This window comes from Podarcis bocagei (assembly GCF_964188305.1).
Source record: "Podarcis bocagei genome assembly, chromosome: 7".
Classification (NCBI taxonomy): Eukaryota; Metazoa; Chordata; class Lepidosauria; order Squamata; family Lacertidae; genus Podarcis; species Podarcis bocagei.
This window is the reverse complement of record NC_138132.1, coordinates 13,081,450-13,097,716: the sequence shown is the minus strand read 5'-3', so window position 1 is coordinate 13,097,716 and position 16,267 is coordinate 13,081,450. Positions and strand designations below refer to the sequence as shown.

General features: G+C 47.4%; 1 protein-coding gene across 1 annotated transcript in view; it reads left to right on the top strand.

Annotated features, from left to right (window-relative positions):
* The first annotated feature begins 10,471 nt into the window (after nt 1-10,471).
* LOC308590594 (phospholipase A2 inhibitor gamma subunit B-like) overlaps nt 10,472-16,267 on the top strand; it is a 39,621-nt gene continuing 33,825 nt past the window's right edge. Inside the window, exon 1 of the mRNA XM_081200786.1 lies at nt 10,472-10,551. The gene's annotated coding sequence lies outside the window, so the exon portion shown is untranslated. The remainder of the gene's footprint in view (nt 10,552-16,267) is intronic.

The following is a 16,267-nucleotide window of genomic DNA, read 5'->3' as shown; positions in this document are numbered from 1 at the left end:
TGAAAGTGACACGGTTGCTTGGGTGCCTGCAGGCTCTGCGCCTGGGTAGATTGCCCCGCAGCCCCCCTGGGCAGATTGCCACCCTGCCGCCCACTAGGCAGATCACCCAGACTCCCAAGGAGGTAGCTCCACTGTTGCTCAGCAGGCAATCATCTCACCTTTCCTCATGGGAGGGCTGGCCTTGTCTCCAGGTCTAATTATTTCCTTCCAACTCTTTCTTTTATAGTTGGTCTGAAGACACCATTTGTGCTCAAGTCCTGCATGAATGCAAACATTTGCAATGGAGGCTATTCCAGTGTCTCCATATCATCATCTTTGTACGCCCACAGCAACATCTTATGCTACAAGCCAGATTTGTGCGACAGATCTGAACTTCCCAAAAGTAAGTATCATCATCAGGAAAGATTGTCTCCCAAACCTCAAGTAATGAGAGGTCAAAGAAAGACAAACAAGTTTTTGGCAGGCGTTTGGCAGGCATTTGTTTCTCGATTTTACAAATAGCCCTGAATCTGGCAGAACAGTTCCCAACTGCATTTAAAATGGTTTTGTCTTTTTGAGGGAAAAGAGGGTCAACCAAAGAAGAGTCAGATGAATCAAGAAAAATGAAATGTGGATCTATTTAGTGGGTTTTGTTTTTTTTTTTTTTTTTTTTGCTTGTAGGTTATATATAATGATGTGCTGTGTAAAGGGAAAGTAAGCACTGAATATTAGGAAAGCTCAAATATTATGTCAAACAGAAGTTTCTTAGTTACAGGTAGGTAGCCGTGTTGGTCTGCCGGAGTTGAAACAAAATAAAAAAATTCCTTCCAGTAGCACTTTAGAGACCAGCTAAGTTTGTTATTGGTATGAGCTTTTGTGTGCATGGACACTTCTTCAGATAATATATTGTCCATTTTGGAAGTATAACCTGACTCTGCTATTCAGCGGAGGGAAGTTGTTTATGATGATGATGATGTTGAATTATACACAACCCTATACCCAAAGGTCTCAGGGTTGTTCACAGAAAAGATCACAATATATATATAATCAGAATTTTAAAATAACCAATAACAAACGCCAGAAAAGAGCCACATTTTAAAAGTATATAGGATGTCAAGCAGATGAACCGAAGGTTAAAAAAGAACGTTTTTGCCTGGTGCCTAAAGGAGACATTCCACAGACAAGGATCCACTGCAGAGAAGGATGATGTGCACCAGGTACAGACACAGGCCTGTATAACCATCCTTTTCAAACTAGAGACAGAAGCTGGGGTTAGGATTTGAACCAAGAACCCCAAAGCTTGAAGCTATGCTGGGCTGGAGCCTGGCTTAGTGAGCTACCATGAATTGCATACTGAGACCCTCAGGTGCAGAGGAAGATAGGGATAAGAGCACACCAGGCAGTGCAAACTGGTAAGGCAGTATGATACCTCTGGATTAGCCAGCCTGTTCTATAAATATCAGGAATGTGGGCTCCTGCCTTTGCCAAAAATAGAGTGCATTCTAAGAGGATATCTACATTATTTAATAACATAGCATTGTAAAAGGGGGAAAAATTGCTGAGAGAACAAAACCAAAAACCATGTTTAAATAACAAGATTACTTGAACAACATGCATCATCCATTAGCAAAAATTATGAGGGAGCTTCACAGTTTTACCTCATTCCTAGAAACACCCCTGGCATGTCACAGTCCCTCTCCTGCAGCAGCTTCTGATATTTACAACTCTATTCCTTCCTCCAAAGAGCCCTCATGCTCTCCATTTTAGCCTCAAACACCCGTGTAAAATAAGTCAGGCTAAGGGGCAGTGTCTGGCCCCAGGTCACCCAGCAAGTGTCATGGCTCAAGTACAGATTTGACCTCTGGTCTCCTCCCACCCTTGTTCCTGATGTAGATTTTCACATTCCCTTGTTCCTAACGTAGACCTTCACTCACCCCTCCTTCCTTGGTGGGAGGAGGCACCATTTTGTGGTCGCCTTAGCATTCCCAACACCCTGGTGTATGCTTTTATTGTAAACACTACAACAACATTAGGACAAGGAATTCTGAGAGCGGTAGTTTATTAAGGGTGCTGAGAGTTGATAGGAAAACCCATATCCCCCTCACAGAGCTACCATTTAGCAATCAATCCCCACATAGTAGCTCTTATTAGGTAGCATTCTTTGTTAGGTGAAATTATAATTTTATCTAGAATTAAGCCCATCTTTTTCCAGAATAGGTTTTTTTAAAAAAAATAAATCAGAAAACTGTTGAGAGTTTTATTTTTCTTCCCCTCTCTAAGAAAGAGGGCCATTTTGTAAAATTTTGTCACCAGTTTGTGTGTATCTGTAGCTACCATTTTATCTCTCAGAATGCCCCCCAATGGTGCTCAGTGCTAAGCCCAATTGCTTAAAACAGTATCCCTGTGCTTGAAATGTATTCTGTGAATGTGGCCCCAGTCAGAAATCTCTTGCACCATGCCTTAATGTAGCCCTGAATGTATGAAGCATGGCTGAAGCACTTTTCTTGGAGAAGTGCTGGGAACTGGTACACATCCCTCTTTGATGGGGCAGCACAACTGCTACCCCTCACATACAGCCAGATGTGGTTTGCATCTGCAGACGAAATACATTGAGTGGAACCTGACTAACAGCAACGTTGGGGTGGTGATTGTTTTACAGTGCCTGCGCGTGAGAAGAGGGAGCCCAATGGACTGAAGTGCCCAAGTTGCATCTCCCTCTCGTCACTTGATTGCGTGGCTGAGAATACCGTCGACTGCATAAATGAGGAGGATCAGTGCTTCTACTTTGCCGCTTACATCGACTATGTGGATGACTGCCAATCCAGTGAGTCTTGTGTAATGGCTAAGGCCCATCTGCACTATGTATTTAAAGCAGTATCATGCCACTTTGAACATTCATGGCTTCCCCCCAAATGCTGGGATACTTAGCTTATGAAGGGTGCTGAAAGTTATTAGGAGACCCACGATGCCCTCACCGAGTGTCAGGGATGGGCAGGAGCCCAAGGAGGAGGGATGTGTGGGCAGGGAGGTGGGCGGAGGAGGATACTGGGGAAAAGGCTAATGATTTCCAGGGTTCTGTGCCACCCCTGAGGCTGCTCTTGGAGGAGTTAGGAGGAGGGGACCAGGAGATGGAGGAGGCTGCAGAAAAGCAGTTGGAGGTCTCCTTTTTTCTTGCCACTCACCCAAGGAGTTTGAAGAGCCTTTCGTGCTCCTAGAGAGAGTCATATACCGTATTTTTCGCACTATAGGACGCACTTTTTCCCCTCCAAAAATGAAGGGGAAATGTGTGTGCGTCCTATGGTGCGGATGCAGGCTTTTGCTGAAGCCTGGAGAGCGAGAGGGGTCCGTGCGCACCGACCCCTCTCGCTCTCCAGGCTTCAGGAAGCTATCCCAAGTCTTGCAAGCCCGGCGGGATGTCCCGCGGGCTCGCAAGGCTTGCGGGCAGCAGCCTGCACCCAAAAGCTGGGGACAGCGGGGAGGCGCAGAGCCGCCACCCCGCTATTCCCCGACCTGATCTGGAGGCTGGCGGGGGGAGAAGCAAGCCTGCTTCCCCCCCCCCAGCCCCACAAGCTCGGGGGATAGGGGGATGGCGAAGCGCCGCCATCCCGCTATTCCCCGACCTGATCTGGAGGCTGGGGGTGGGAGAAGCAGCGCGCCATTCCCGCTGTCCCCTGACTTGGTTAGAAGGCTGGCGGGGGGGGAGCCTGCTCCTCCCCGTCGCCAGCCCCGCAAACTCGGGAGACAGCGGGAGAGGCGCAGCGCGCCTTTCCCGCTGTCCCCCGACTTGGCTAGAAGGCTGGCGGGGGGAGAAGCCTGCTCCTCCCCGTCGCCAGCCCCGCAAACTCGGGGGACAGCGGGAGAGGCGCAGCGCGCCTTTCCCGCTGTCCCCCGACTTGGCTAGAAGGCTGGCGGGGGGAGAAGCCTGCTCCTCCCCGTCGCCAGCCCCGCAAACTCGGGGGACAGCGGGAGAGGCGCAGCGCGCCTTTGCCGCTGTCCCCCGACTTGTCTAGAAGGCTGGCGGGGGGAGAAGCCTGCTCCTCCCCGTCGCCAGCCCCGCAAACTCGGGGGACAGCGGGAGAGGCGCAGCGCGCCTTTGCAGCTGTCCCCCGACTTGTCTGCTCCTCCCCGTCGCTAGCCCCGCAAACTCGGGAGACAGCGGCAGGGGCGCAGCGCGCCCTTCCCGCTGTCCCCCGACTTGGTTAGAAGGCTGGCCCAGCCCCGCAAACTCGGACAGCGGGAGAGGCGCAGCGCGCCATCCCGCTGTCTCCCGACATGGTTTGGAGGCTGGCGGAAGGCTTCCTCCTCCCCCAGCCCCGCAAGCTCCCAGAGCGATGCCAAAGCTGTGCGCAGCTTCGGCATGGCTCTGGGTCCCGTTCTGGGGGAGGGGGAAGCTCGGGCTTCCCCGCCCCAGCCCCGCGCCTGGCGGGGGGGGGGATAATTTTTTTTTGCCTTTATTTTCCCCCCCCCCCCAAATCTAGGTGCGTCCTATGGACCGGTGCATCCAATAGTCCGAAAAATACGGTAGCTTTGGAAATCTCGGGATCCCTCCAGCAATTGTCCTGTGCATAAAAAGCAAAGGTTGGAGTTATTTTCCATTTTCATCCAGAACGGATACGGCTCTTTTTCAGAAAAAGGTTGCCCACCCTTCTATCTGAGGGAGAGGTTTCGGATTAAAAAAACATGTTGTTGTTGTTTTCCAACAGAGGAAACCCACCTGATGGCGGCTATCCGAGGCTGTGCAACAAATAATACGTGTGATTACGTTAAGGGGTTAAGGGAGGCTGGTTTTGATTATGTAGGAATTATGATCGATGAAGCAGAGTGCACCAAAGCAATGGACGACGATGCCAAAGAGCTGTAGCTGAGGGAAGGCAAACCTCCGCCACCCAGAAGAACCCACCATTTATGGAAATTGGAGGCCTAGTGGTTGAAGCAGGGGAGGTCTCAGCCTGAGGACTCCCAGGCTTTCTTTCCAGAAGTCTAGAAGCTCCCCCTCAAAGACAGGCTGTATTTGACTTTCATGTTCAAAATAAATATATATGGCAAATAATGTGTTTTGTATTATTTTACCAAATGCAACAATTGTTGGGGGGAAATAATAGTGCTTGGGGATGGGAGATATGTTTCGCAGGGGTGAAATCCAAGGTCAGACTTCCATGTCCAATTTTAACTTAACCTAGAAATAGTACCTTGGTTTAAGAACTTTGCTTCAGGATGAGAACAGAAATTGTGCAGCGGTGGCGCAGCAGCAGCTGGAGGCCCCATTAGTTTAAGTGGTGCTTCAGGTTAAGAACAGCTTCAGGTCAAGAACAGACCTCCAGAACGAATTGAGTTCTTAACCCGAGGTACCACTGTACTACCTGCACCCCAGGCCCCTAGGCCCTGTGGAGGGGAATGCAGTGGCTGCATTTGGCCCCCAGGTCAGTGGTTCCCCACTCCTGGTATAGATTACTCAAGGCCTCCATAGTTTCCCAATTTTCTCTCTCCTTTTTCTTCCTTTACTCAGCCAAATGAACAGCTTGGTGATTTTAGAAAGAAATTGTGAAACCATGTTTCTTCAGCAGGTACATTGTGAATCCCCTCATCTTCAGCAGGTACACTGGGTGAGCACCACTTTGAGGAAATCAAAATTTGGGCTAATGTTAGATTTCTCACAAGCTTCAACTGGCACAGCTTGCATCAGCCTGCTGAACCAGTCCAGCTGTTACAGAACCCTGTTGTTGCAATGACCAGCAAGATGCCGGTGCAAAGCCTCAAAGCAGGACTGGACAGCAACACCAGTTGTCCCCATCCCGTCCCATCCCGTCCCCCCACTTGTCATTCCCACAAACTGACATTCACAGGAATACTGTCTCCAACACTTGAGGAAGAACATGGCCAAATTGGTTAGTAGGCATTGTTAGTCTTATCCTCCATTATTTTCTTCTAATCCTCAATCAAACACATCCACGTTGCTGCCCATCTTTACTTCCTGAGAGCAAATTCCAGAGTTTAACTATGTGCTATTTCAAACAGTACAGCGGCCGCTCGGGTTGTGTTACCTTCGGGTAATGTAACTTTCAGGTTGTGGATGCAGCAAACCTGGAAGTAGGGTTGCCGTTCATGCACATGCAGAAGCGCTCTGTGCACCTTGTGCATGCGCAGAAGTGCTCCATGGCGCCGCACACATGTGCAGAACAGGCGCCTCCGGTTACGAAGATTTCAGGATACGGCCAGGCCTCCGGTATAAATCCCGTTCGTAAGCAGAGGTACCACTATACTTTCTTCCATCTTTCGTGAATCTTCCAACATTCACTGTCCTTGGCTTCCTACAAATTCTAGTATTGTGAGGAAGGAATAACAGCTTTTCTCTGTCCTGTTGCAATAAAGGCTTCCTGTGAATTGAAAGCTGACTAAACCTCTGATAGTAGTAGTAGATAGGTAGCCGTGTTGGTCTGCCATAGTCAAAATAAAAAAAATTCCTTCCAGTAGCACCTTAAAGACCAACTCATACCAAGAACTAACTTAGTTGGTCTTTAAGGTGCTACTGGAAGGAATTTTTTTTATTTAAACCTCTGATGTGTAGGGAGCTACAAGAATTGCCCCCAATAAAAGGATCTCACTGCTTGAGGTGTAGCATAAGGGTTTGTGCATTCCTCAAGGCACTTTTGGCTCACATTGCTCAGGAATCAGTGGAAATAAACATAAGCACCTTGAATGTGACCTGGCAGCAAATTGGCAACCAGTGCCACTGTCTCAGCAATAGAGTGACACGTAGCCAGTAGCCTGCTGCTATGAGCACACTGGCTGTTGTGTTCTGCAATAGTTGCAGCTTCTGGACCTGATACAAAGACAGCCCCACTGCATGCTGGCATAATCAAGTCTTGAAGTTACCAGTGCATGAACCCCTGTGTCCAGGCTGCCAAGCAATTGACCTATCTTCAAGACACAGAAATTCATAAGGCTTCCAATTTTTCATGGTTCAAGCTCAGTTTGTTGGCTGTCATGCACCATGGCATCCAAGCACCAATCCAGAGTTTCACTCCAAAACTCCTATTGACTCTTCCCAACAGCTTCATATTGATGTTAAAGAGCCACTGCATACCCTCCAACATTCCTCAGATGAAAACATGGACATTTCTCACTCCACACAACAGACACACACCCCATTTTTGTCCCCCACCCCATCCCCCCACATACAGCATCTTCTGTCAGAAGAATGGCAAGTTCCACAGCCACATCACGAACAGGACACAGCATGTATATCCTCCACTGACCTGAGAATGCCCCATAATCCCAGTTTTATTTTATTTCATGTTTGGTACATTTACAAAAAGAAAAGAATGCACCAATAAATATTTTTTTGAAAGTGGCAACATTAGACACAAACATAAAAGATTTTTGGGGGAGAAGAGAAATCTAGACTCCTTGCACTCCCCCCTCCATGCCGCCCAGGGAGGCCTTGCCCTCTGCTTGCCCCTCAGATCCAATGCATTATGTGGGGGAAAGCCTCAGTTTTAGCAGCCTCTCCTGCTTTACCTTTGCCATCTCTGCATATAATAATAATAATAATAATTTAATAATAAATATATTATTTATACCCCGTCCATTTGGCTGGGTTTCCTCAGCCACTCTGGATGGCTTCCAGCAGAATATTAAAATACAATTCTAAGGCTTTCACCATTCATTCTTCCTTTCAGGGTATTCTCACAACTTTCCACCTCTCACAACAAATCCACATCATTCGCACTGTCTTTGACTTTCATCAGCATCACAAGTGAAACAAAAGCAAAGGACGTGGAGCTGTGCTTGTGTATATCCAACCCCAGTAAAAGATAGTTCCTTAAATCTGCAATTTCCTCTGGACACAGACCTGCAATCCCCACCCCCTGCTCTTAACTCTGTTGTTGTTTAGTCGTGTCCGACTCTTCGTGACCCCCTGGACCAGAGCACCCAAGGCACTCCTGCCATCCACTGCCTCCCAGAGTTTATTCAAATTCATGTTAATAGCTTTGAGAACACTGTCCAACCATCTCGTCATCTGTCGTACTCTTCTCCTTGTGCCCTCAACCTTTCCCAGCAACAGGGTCTTTTCCAGGGAGTCTTCTCTTCTCGTGAGGTGGCCAAAGTATTGGAGCCTCAGATTCACGATCTGTCCTTCCAGTGAGAACTCAGGGCTGATTTCTTCAGAATGGATAGGTTTGATCTTTTTGCAGTCCATGGGATTCTCTTAACTCTAACCAACTTATTTTAAAGAGCAAGTTGACCAATTCTGTACCCCAAACAAGTGCATTTAATGGGACAGAGGAAATCTAGATCATGAGTAACTGTGCGTTTTATTACTGTACAACAAAGGAAACTGGACAGACACTTGTCTCCCCTTACCAAAAATAAATAAATTCGTGATTCTGACTATAAGAGAAATCTGGCAAAATTGCCTGGACTTCTGGAAATCTAATCCAATTTCACTGCTGAGCTTTGAATTCTGGTGTCACCTGATGGGGCTTCACTTCCTGGGTGGTGAAATTGTGGGTGCCACAGGTTAAAGGGGGGACATGTCCTTGGAGCTCTGGGAAGGGGGAAGAGACTGATTTGCCCCAAATGCAACTACATTTAATGGGAGGGAGGGGATCCGGGTCTCCGTGCATTTTATTACTGTACCACAAGGGAAACTGTTGACAGACATTTGTCCCCCTTTCAAAAAAGTTCATGCTGTCAGGGCTTCCAGAAACCTAATCCAATTTCAGTGCTGTAACCTGAAGGGACTCGTTTCCCCACATCCATGATGGTGAAATTGACGCTGGCACAGATTAGGAGGGACGTGTCCTTGGAGTTATTGAAAGGGGGAAGAGATTCAATTGGTTTTCAACATTGTGCTTTACATTATGGTATAGCATGATTAGAATTCAAAAAATTTGTGACACTGTCCTGAACCCATTGTTCCTGGGTGCTGTCAAAGTGCTTCTTGCAATCTTCTATAAATCCCTCAAATTAAGCCTCTTCATGCATCAGTTCCTTGCTTGGCCCAGTGCTGTTCTCGAACTCCTTCCTGTCTTTTCAGCTCTCTAGAATGATGAAGACACTCCTGATCTCCTGCCTCTTCTTGACCCTTCTGAACCCAGGTGAGCAGAACCACAACTGCTGTGCTGATCATCCTGTTTCCAGGAAGGAACTAAGTAGGGGGATCAGCCATTAAAGCAGGAGAAGAAAAGAACAAGGTTCCTTTGAAAGGGAGAGGAATAAAGCATATGGTCAAGCTACAAGGGATCCTCAATCATAGATAGTTTCTTCCCAATGTTTATATTTGTTTTTATTTAACCAAATACATACTGAGAGGTGCAATATCCCCAAGTCCATTGGAGGAGCAATGGGGGCAGTTGCCCACTCTTAGGTAAACCAGAATCTTAGGTTTCATCTACAACAAAGAGTATGTTTCTTGAACTTCTTTCCTGTTTGCTTGCCTCATCGTCCACTCAAATTCTGCCCCTTCTTCCTGAAACTTTGTTCTTAATATTAAATCTTTATTTTACCAAATGCATACAGAGGTGTGGCATCCCCAAGTACATTGGGGGAGCAAAAGAGGCAGTAGTTCACTCTTCAATAAACCAGAATCCTAGCTTAAATTTAAAGCAGTGGTGTCCAAACCTTTTTCAAAGAGGGCCAGATTTGATGAAGAGAAAAGCTGTGGGGGCCGACCAAAGGACCAACCAAAGTTTTTGAGCATTTTTAGGACTGAAGTTGTTTAGATGTTTTCAGGATTTTACCCCAGGAAAATAAACTGCCACAGGGGCCGGATTAAACCGACCAGTGGGCCCCTGAAATGGACTTTGGCCATGCCTGATTTAAAGTAAAGAGAAAGTTGCTTACATTTGTAGAAACTTATGATAGGATAGGAGACAATGTATAGGCACAATTCTTCTCATATTTCGGAGCAGAATTATCCTGCTCCCCCCATGCAATCTTTTAGTTTGCTGGTGTTACACACCACCCCAATCTCTGAGTGGAGTCAGGTTCCAGGGGTACCAGGTGTGCTTACAAGAGTCTGTCATGTTTGCTGGTGCTGATGGGAGTTGCAGTGCAACAACTTCGGGAGGGTTAAAGGTTTCCCCACACCTTCTCTACTGGTCCTCTCCCTCAGCCTGCAGGAGCCATCTTGGACAACCATTCTCTGGTCTATGCAAGGCTCACCCCCATTCAGAGTATAAGATCTACTGAAGGAATATATACTAATTTGCAGAAACTAGTATTCAAATAGTGCCTCCAATGTTGCAGAAAAAAATATATCAATTGAGGATGGTAAACATGAATTTATCCAGTCCGCTTTTGAAGCTATCACATTCGGTGGCCTTTGCTGACTCTCGTAAGATGGAGTTTGTAGCAGAAAGTGTTCTGTTCCTGTACCTTGACGCAGACCTATTCCTCCTACACAGTTACTAAAGTTTTCTAAACCCATTTTCCCCCTGTCTGCAGTGGCATCTCTGACATGTGAGTCTTGTTGGAATGAAGGAAAGGATTGCACAAATGGCACCATTGAGGAGTGTGACGAGTCCAGTGATCAGTCCTGCTTGTCTTCCCTTGCAGTTGGCAAAGTGTGTGAGTGAGAAGAACTTTCAACCTCTTTGATCACCAAAATGTAAACCCCCTGACTCATTTTCTAAGGGCATATCTTCGCCACAAGCCACGGAACATGACTTTTCATAAAGTAGTGTTCTAGGTTCTGCATTGCCTGTAGGAGCAAGGAAGAAATTCAAGTCAGTTCATATTTAAAGGTGTGTTTACTCAATTTGCAGAGCAAAACAAAGCCATCCTTCAGAATCTGCCCTTCTCCCACTTTTGCAATTCAGTTGTCCGGCCATGTAATCAGTAGACAGACGCACATACTAAGGTAAAGTGCGCATATAAGAACCTACAACAAAATAAAGCAACAGTCACCTAATTCATAAGAAGAGCTAAAACTAAGGATAGAAAAGATGGATATCAGTAACAGCAACAAAACAAGCCAAACAATACCCCAACCCAAGTGTCCATTCAGCAGCCCCAGCTTTTGTAGTTTTGTAGGCCAAGTGAAAAATGACCTGCAAGGCAAAGAGCTAGTCTGCCAGGATTCACAGCCAAGATGGTCAACAAACATCCCCCCCCACCCCCATGTGGGAAACCATGACTGCTTAAATCAGTATGACCCTGCAGATAGGGCCTAAGAGTGAAAATAACATTCACACTAAATGTTGATGGGGGGTGGGGGGGGGGGGAGTTGGAAACTGATATGAAAATGTGGAGAAATGAACTTAAAATAAGAAACCAAGAGAAACTGACACTGACATATTGCCCCTTCCTAATTGCCTGTGGTACATGCTCCCTTTATGAGCTCTAGCATCGACTCTCATTGGTCCAGTTATATTATTATTATTATTATTATTATTATTATTATTATTATTATTATTAACTTTTATTTATACCCCGCCCTCCCCAGCCAAGGCCGGGCTCAGAGCGGCTTACAAGGAATAATAAAAACAAGTTGAATGATTACAACTTAAAAACAAAATTAAAATACAACATTAAAATATTGAAACATTAAAATATTAAAATGTAGCCTCATCAGAGGAGGAGAAGGAAAAGAAAAAAGAAAGAGAGGGAGGGAGGGAGGAAATCAAATTGGCTCCAAGCCAAAGGCCAGGTGGAACAACTCTGTCTTACAGGCCCTGCGGAAAGAAATCAGATCCTGCAGGGCCCTGGTCTCATGAGGCAGAGCGTTCCACCAGGCTGGGGCCAGTGTTGAAAAGGCCCTGGCTCTGGTTGAAGCTAATCTAACTTCCTTAGGGCCCGGGACCACTAGGGTGTTGCTGTTTATGGACCTTGAGGCCACAGTTACAGGGTGGATTTGATTTAAATCACGATTTAAATCACTAGTCAGTAAAACTTGATTTACAACATTTTTTTACATAAAGACTCATTCTTGCTGGTATAATCTTAATATTTACAACTAGATGAAGGTTTCGTTTTTGGAATAATAAATTTTCAGAGTAGTTTTTAAATTTATATCAAAAATTACTGATTTGGCTATACTATTAGAAAAACATTGACAGATAATTATAAAATTTTGTGAGGTTTAATAAATTAACTGTTTATATTTGGACTTCTTTTCTGCTGTACTTTATTGGAAGGAGAAAAATAATCATTTCATTAATAACAATTTAAACAATTTATTTAACTAAAACAATAACATTATAGCATATGTATCCATGTTTGTTAACTGATGTGATTAAACGATTTTTTTAGAAAAACCTTAGAGGGAGTTATAGCACACATGAAAAGCTTAAAATAAATCCTTATTTCCTGATGAGTATAGTCTTTGGACTATAATGTAACTTAAATAGAAAACTATCTTTAGGAGGGGGAATCCTCCAAAAGCATTTTTTAAAAACCAATTTAAATTTTAAAAAATCTGATTAAAATTTAAAAAATCTGATTTAAATTTAAAAAATCTGATTTAAATTTAAAAATCTGATTATTTTGATTTTTTTTAAAAAAAATGTTTTTTATCCACCCTGTCATCCACGCTGGCAGCCACAAAACTTATTTCATTCATTAACTGCTTCCCATGAAGCCTCCTGAACTGATCCCACTCAATAAGGAGAAGGGTGGTAGAAACCTCTGGGCAGCCAAAGGTTCTCCAGTCCTGACTCACATTCAACAAATAGATAAAACTGGAGAGCTCTCTTTCCGCTCCAAGCAGGGCCAGCTCAACACAATTGGATACCTGAGTCAAACCATGAAATGTTCCCCACCCCGCAGACATGGAAGAAAGGGTGACTGAAGATTAGGCCTGGGCGATTTATTGATATATCACCCCAGGACCAGTATGAGGGGCAGACCGTGATGACAGCTTCACTCAGCAGTAAATCGGTAGGGAAACCCCGCCTAACCTGAGTCCCTCTGGCTCCAGCACCCAGCACGCTGCGGAAAAACAAAACAAGCTGCAGCCTGGAGCTGGAGGCAGAGGGACTCAGGAGGGGTGGCAGTTTCATCAACGATATATCACTGAGTGAAATAATCATCGTGGTCTGTTCCATATACCTGCAGTGGGAGAAACAAGCTGCATGGACAAGGCTTATACAGCTTGTTCCTCCCTCCCTCCCTCCCTCCCTCCCTCCTTAAACTGCTTGGGTTAAGAGCACACCGCTGCCCTCGACTCAGCCAAGCAGTTTTGCGAAAACCCCAACCTGCCACTGGCTCACATGAACAAGTAGTGGGGTGGGGGCTCTGTTAAAGTGCTCCCCCTCCCCAGCTGCAAAGCCCCAACCCCGCTCCTGCTTGCACACAAGTAGGAGCGGTATATCAGCTGCTAAGCAGGGGAAATGCGAGCCATGTGACCCTTTCCTGTTGAGGGGGCACGGCTGCCCATCTCTCAATAGAGAAGTTTGAAGGAGCCCCCACCTTGCGTGAGTCGACAGCGGAGTGCAGGCTCTGGGCGGAGACAACCTTGGTTGCCACCTGGCTTCCTTTTTCCGCACAGGAGGAAAGACGGAAGCCACTCTGCCAGTCGAAGGCAGCCAGGAAGTGCAGGCCGCCCTGCAAGGCACAGGTAGGGTGGCTTTGCAGCCTGCGCTTTGTGAATGACCACCCCACAAGGAAAGAGGCAGTGTGCCTACATGGGCACCAGCGAGGTGGAGGGAGCCTCAGGAAGGAGCTCCGAGGTGGTATTTGCTAAAATGAATAGAACTTAAGATAAGGTATTTTGGAACTGTAAGGAGAAGGAAGGGAATTTCTTTCAAATGTGGTGGATGTGTCCTAAGATTAAAGTCTACTGGGATATGTTATATAAAATACTTTTAGTAAAAAAATCAGAGGCTTTTTTATTTGCGATCATAGGTGAAGAAATTCCCCTCAAAAAAGACATACCGTATTTTTCGGACTATTGGACGCACCGGTCCATAGGACGCACCTAGATTTTGGGGGGGAAATAAAGGCAAAAAAATTTTATCCCCCCCCCCACCAGGCGCGGGGCTGGGGTGGGGAAGCCCGAGCTTCCCCCTCCCCCAGAACGGGACCCAGAGCCATGCCGAAGCTGCGCGCAGCTTTGGCATCGCTCTGGGAGCTTGCGGGGCTGGGGGAGGAGGAAGCCCTCCGCCAGCCTCCAAACCATGTCGGGAGACAGCGGGATGGCGCGCTGCGCCTCTCCCGCTGTCCCCCGAGTTTGCGGGGCTGGCGACAGGGAGGAACAGGCTTCTCCCCCCGCCAGCCTTCTAGACAAGTCGGGGGACAGCGGCAAAGGCGCGCTGCGCCTCCCCCGCTGTCCCCCGAGTTTGCGGGGCTGGCGACGGGGAGGAGCAGGCTTCTCCCCCCGCCAGCCTTCTAGCCAAGTCGGGGGACAGCGGGAAAGGCGCGCTGCGCCTCTCCCACTGTCCCCCGAGTTTGCGGGGCTGGCGACGGGGAGGAGCAGGCTTCTCCCCCCGCCAGCCTTCTAGCCAAGTCGGGGAACAGCGGGAAAGGCGTGCTGCACCTCTCCCGCTGTCTCCCGAGTTTGCGGGGCTGGCGACGGGGAGGAGCAGGCTCCCCCCCACCAGCCTTCTAACCAAGTCGGGGGACAGCGGGAAGGGCGCGCTGCGCCTCTCCCGCTGTCCCCCGAGCTTGTGGGGCTGGCGGTGGGGCTCTCCTGAAGCCTGGAGGTTGTGGGGCTGGTGGGGGGGAGAAGCAGGCTTGCTTCTCCCACCCCCAGCCTCCAGATCAGGTCGGGGAATAGCGGGATGGCGGCGCTTCGCCATCCCCCTATCCCCCGAGCTTGTGGGGCTGGGGGGGGGGAGAAGCAGGCTTGCTTCTCCCCCCGCCAGCCTCCAGATCAGGTCGGGGAATAGCGGGATGGCGGAGCGCTGCCATCCCGCTATTCCCCGACCTGATCTGGAGGTTGTGGAGATGGTGGGGGGGAGAAGCAGGCTTGCTTCTCCCCCCGCCAGCCTCCAGATCAGGTCGGGGAATAGCGGGGTGGCGGCTCTGCGCCTCCCCGCTGTCCCCAGCTTTTGGGTGCAGGCTGCTGCCCGCAAGCCTTGCGAGCCCGCGGGACATCCCGCTGGGCTTGCAAGACTTGGGATAGCTTCCTGAAGCCTGGAGAGCGAGAGGGGTCGGTGCGCACGGACCCCTCTCGCTCTCCAGGCTTCAGCAAAAGCCTGCATTCGCACCATAGGACGCACACACATTTCCCCTTCATTTTTGGAGGGGAAAAAGTGCGTCCTATAGTGCGAAAAATACGGTAAATATATTTATGTAAGCTACCATGGCAGAAAGGATACTTTTAGCCCAGAAATGGAAGAAGCAGGAACTTCCAACGTTGGAAGAATGCCAGACAAGGATGATTGAATACGCCGTGCTGGCGAGACTGACGGGAGAAATCCGAAACCAGCGCAACAAACTGTTTGAAAAGGACAGGTTATGATTTGATACCTGTTTATAAATATTAGAAGTAAGTTTTTAAGTATGGAGATAAGGTAAATAGGGTGATTTAGAATTGCGAAGATAAAAGTGATTGAATATGGAAGTCAGGGAGGGGGGCGGGAGGAAGTCAAAGCTCAATTTGAGCAAAGATATATGTGATGGTGTTATGTTATGGTGCTGGAGGAGACTCTTGAGAGTCCCACGGACTGCAAGAAGATCAAACCTCTCCATTCTTAAAGAAATCAGCCCTGAGTGCTCACTGGAAGGACAGATCGTGAAGATGAGGCTCCAGTACTTTGGCCACCTCATGAGAAGAGAAGACTCCCTGAAAAAGACCCTGATGTTGGGAAAGATGGAGGGCACAAGGAGAAGGGGACGACAGAGGACGAGATGGCTGGATGGTGTTCTTGAAGCTACCAGCATGAGTTTGACCAAACTGCGGGAGGCAGTGGAAGACAGAAGTGCCAGGCGTGCTCTGGTCCATGGGGTCACAAAGAGTCGGACACGACAAAACGACTAAACAACAACAATATGTGATGAAGAAACTGTATTTGGTTGTTATAAAGGAAAAAAGAAATTTTAACAAACATTATATTAAAAAAGAAAAAGGAAGGAGCTCCAAGGTCCCTGCCACGAAAAAAGGGACATAACAATAATAACAATAACAATAACAATAACAATAACAATAACAATAACAATAATAATAATAATAATAATAATAATAATAATAATAATAATAATAATTTATTTATACCCCGACCTCCCCAGCCAAGGCCGGGCTCACATGGGGTGGCTCAAATGGGGGAGAGGAACTGACAAGGAGGTGACAGATCTTGCCTCCAAGGATCACACCACAGCTTCAAAGGCAGCAGCATCAGGCGAT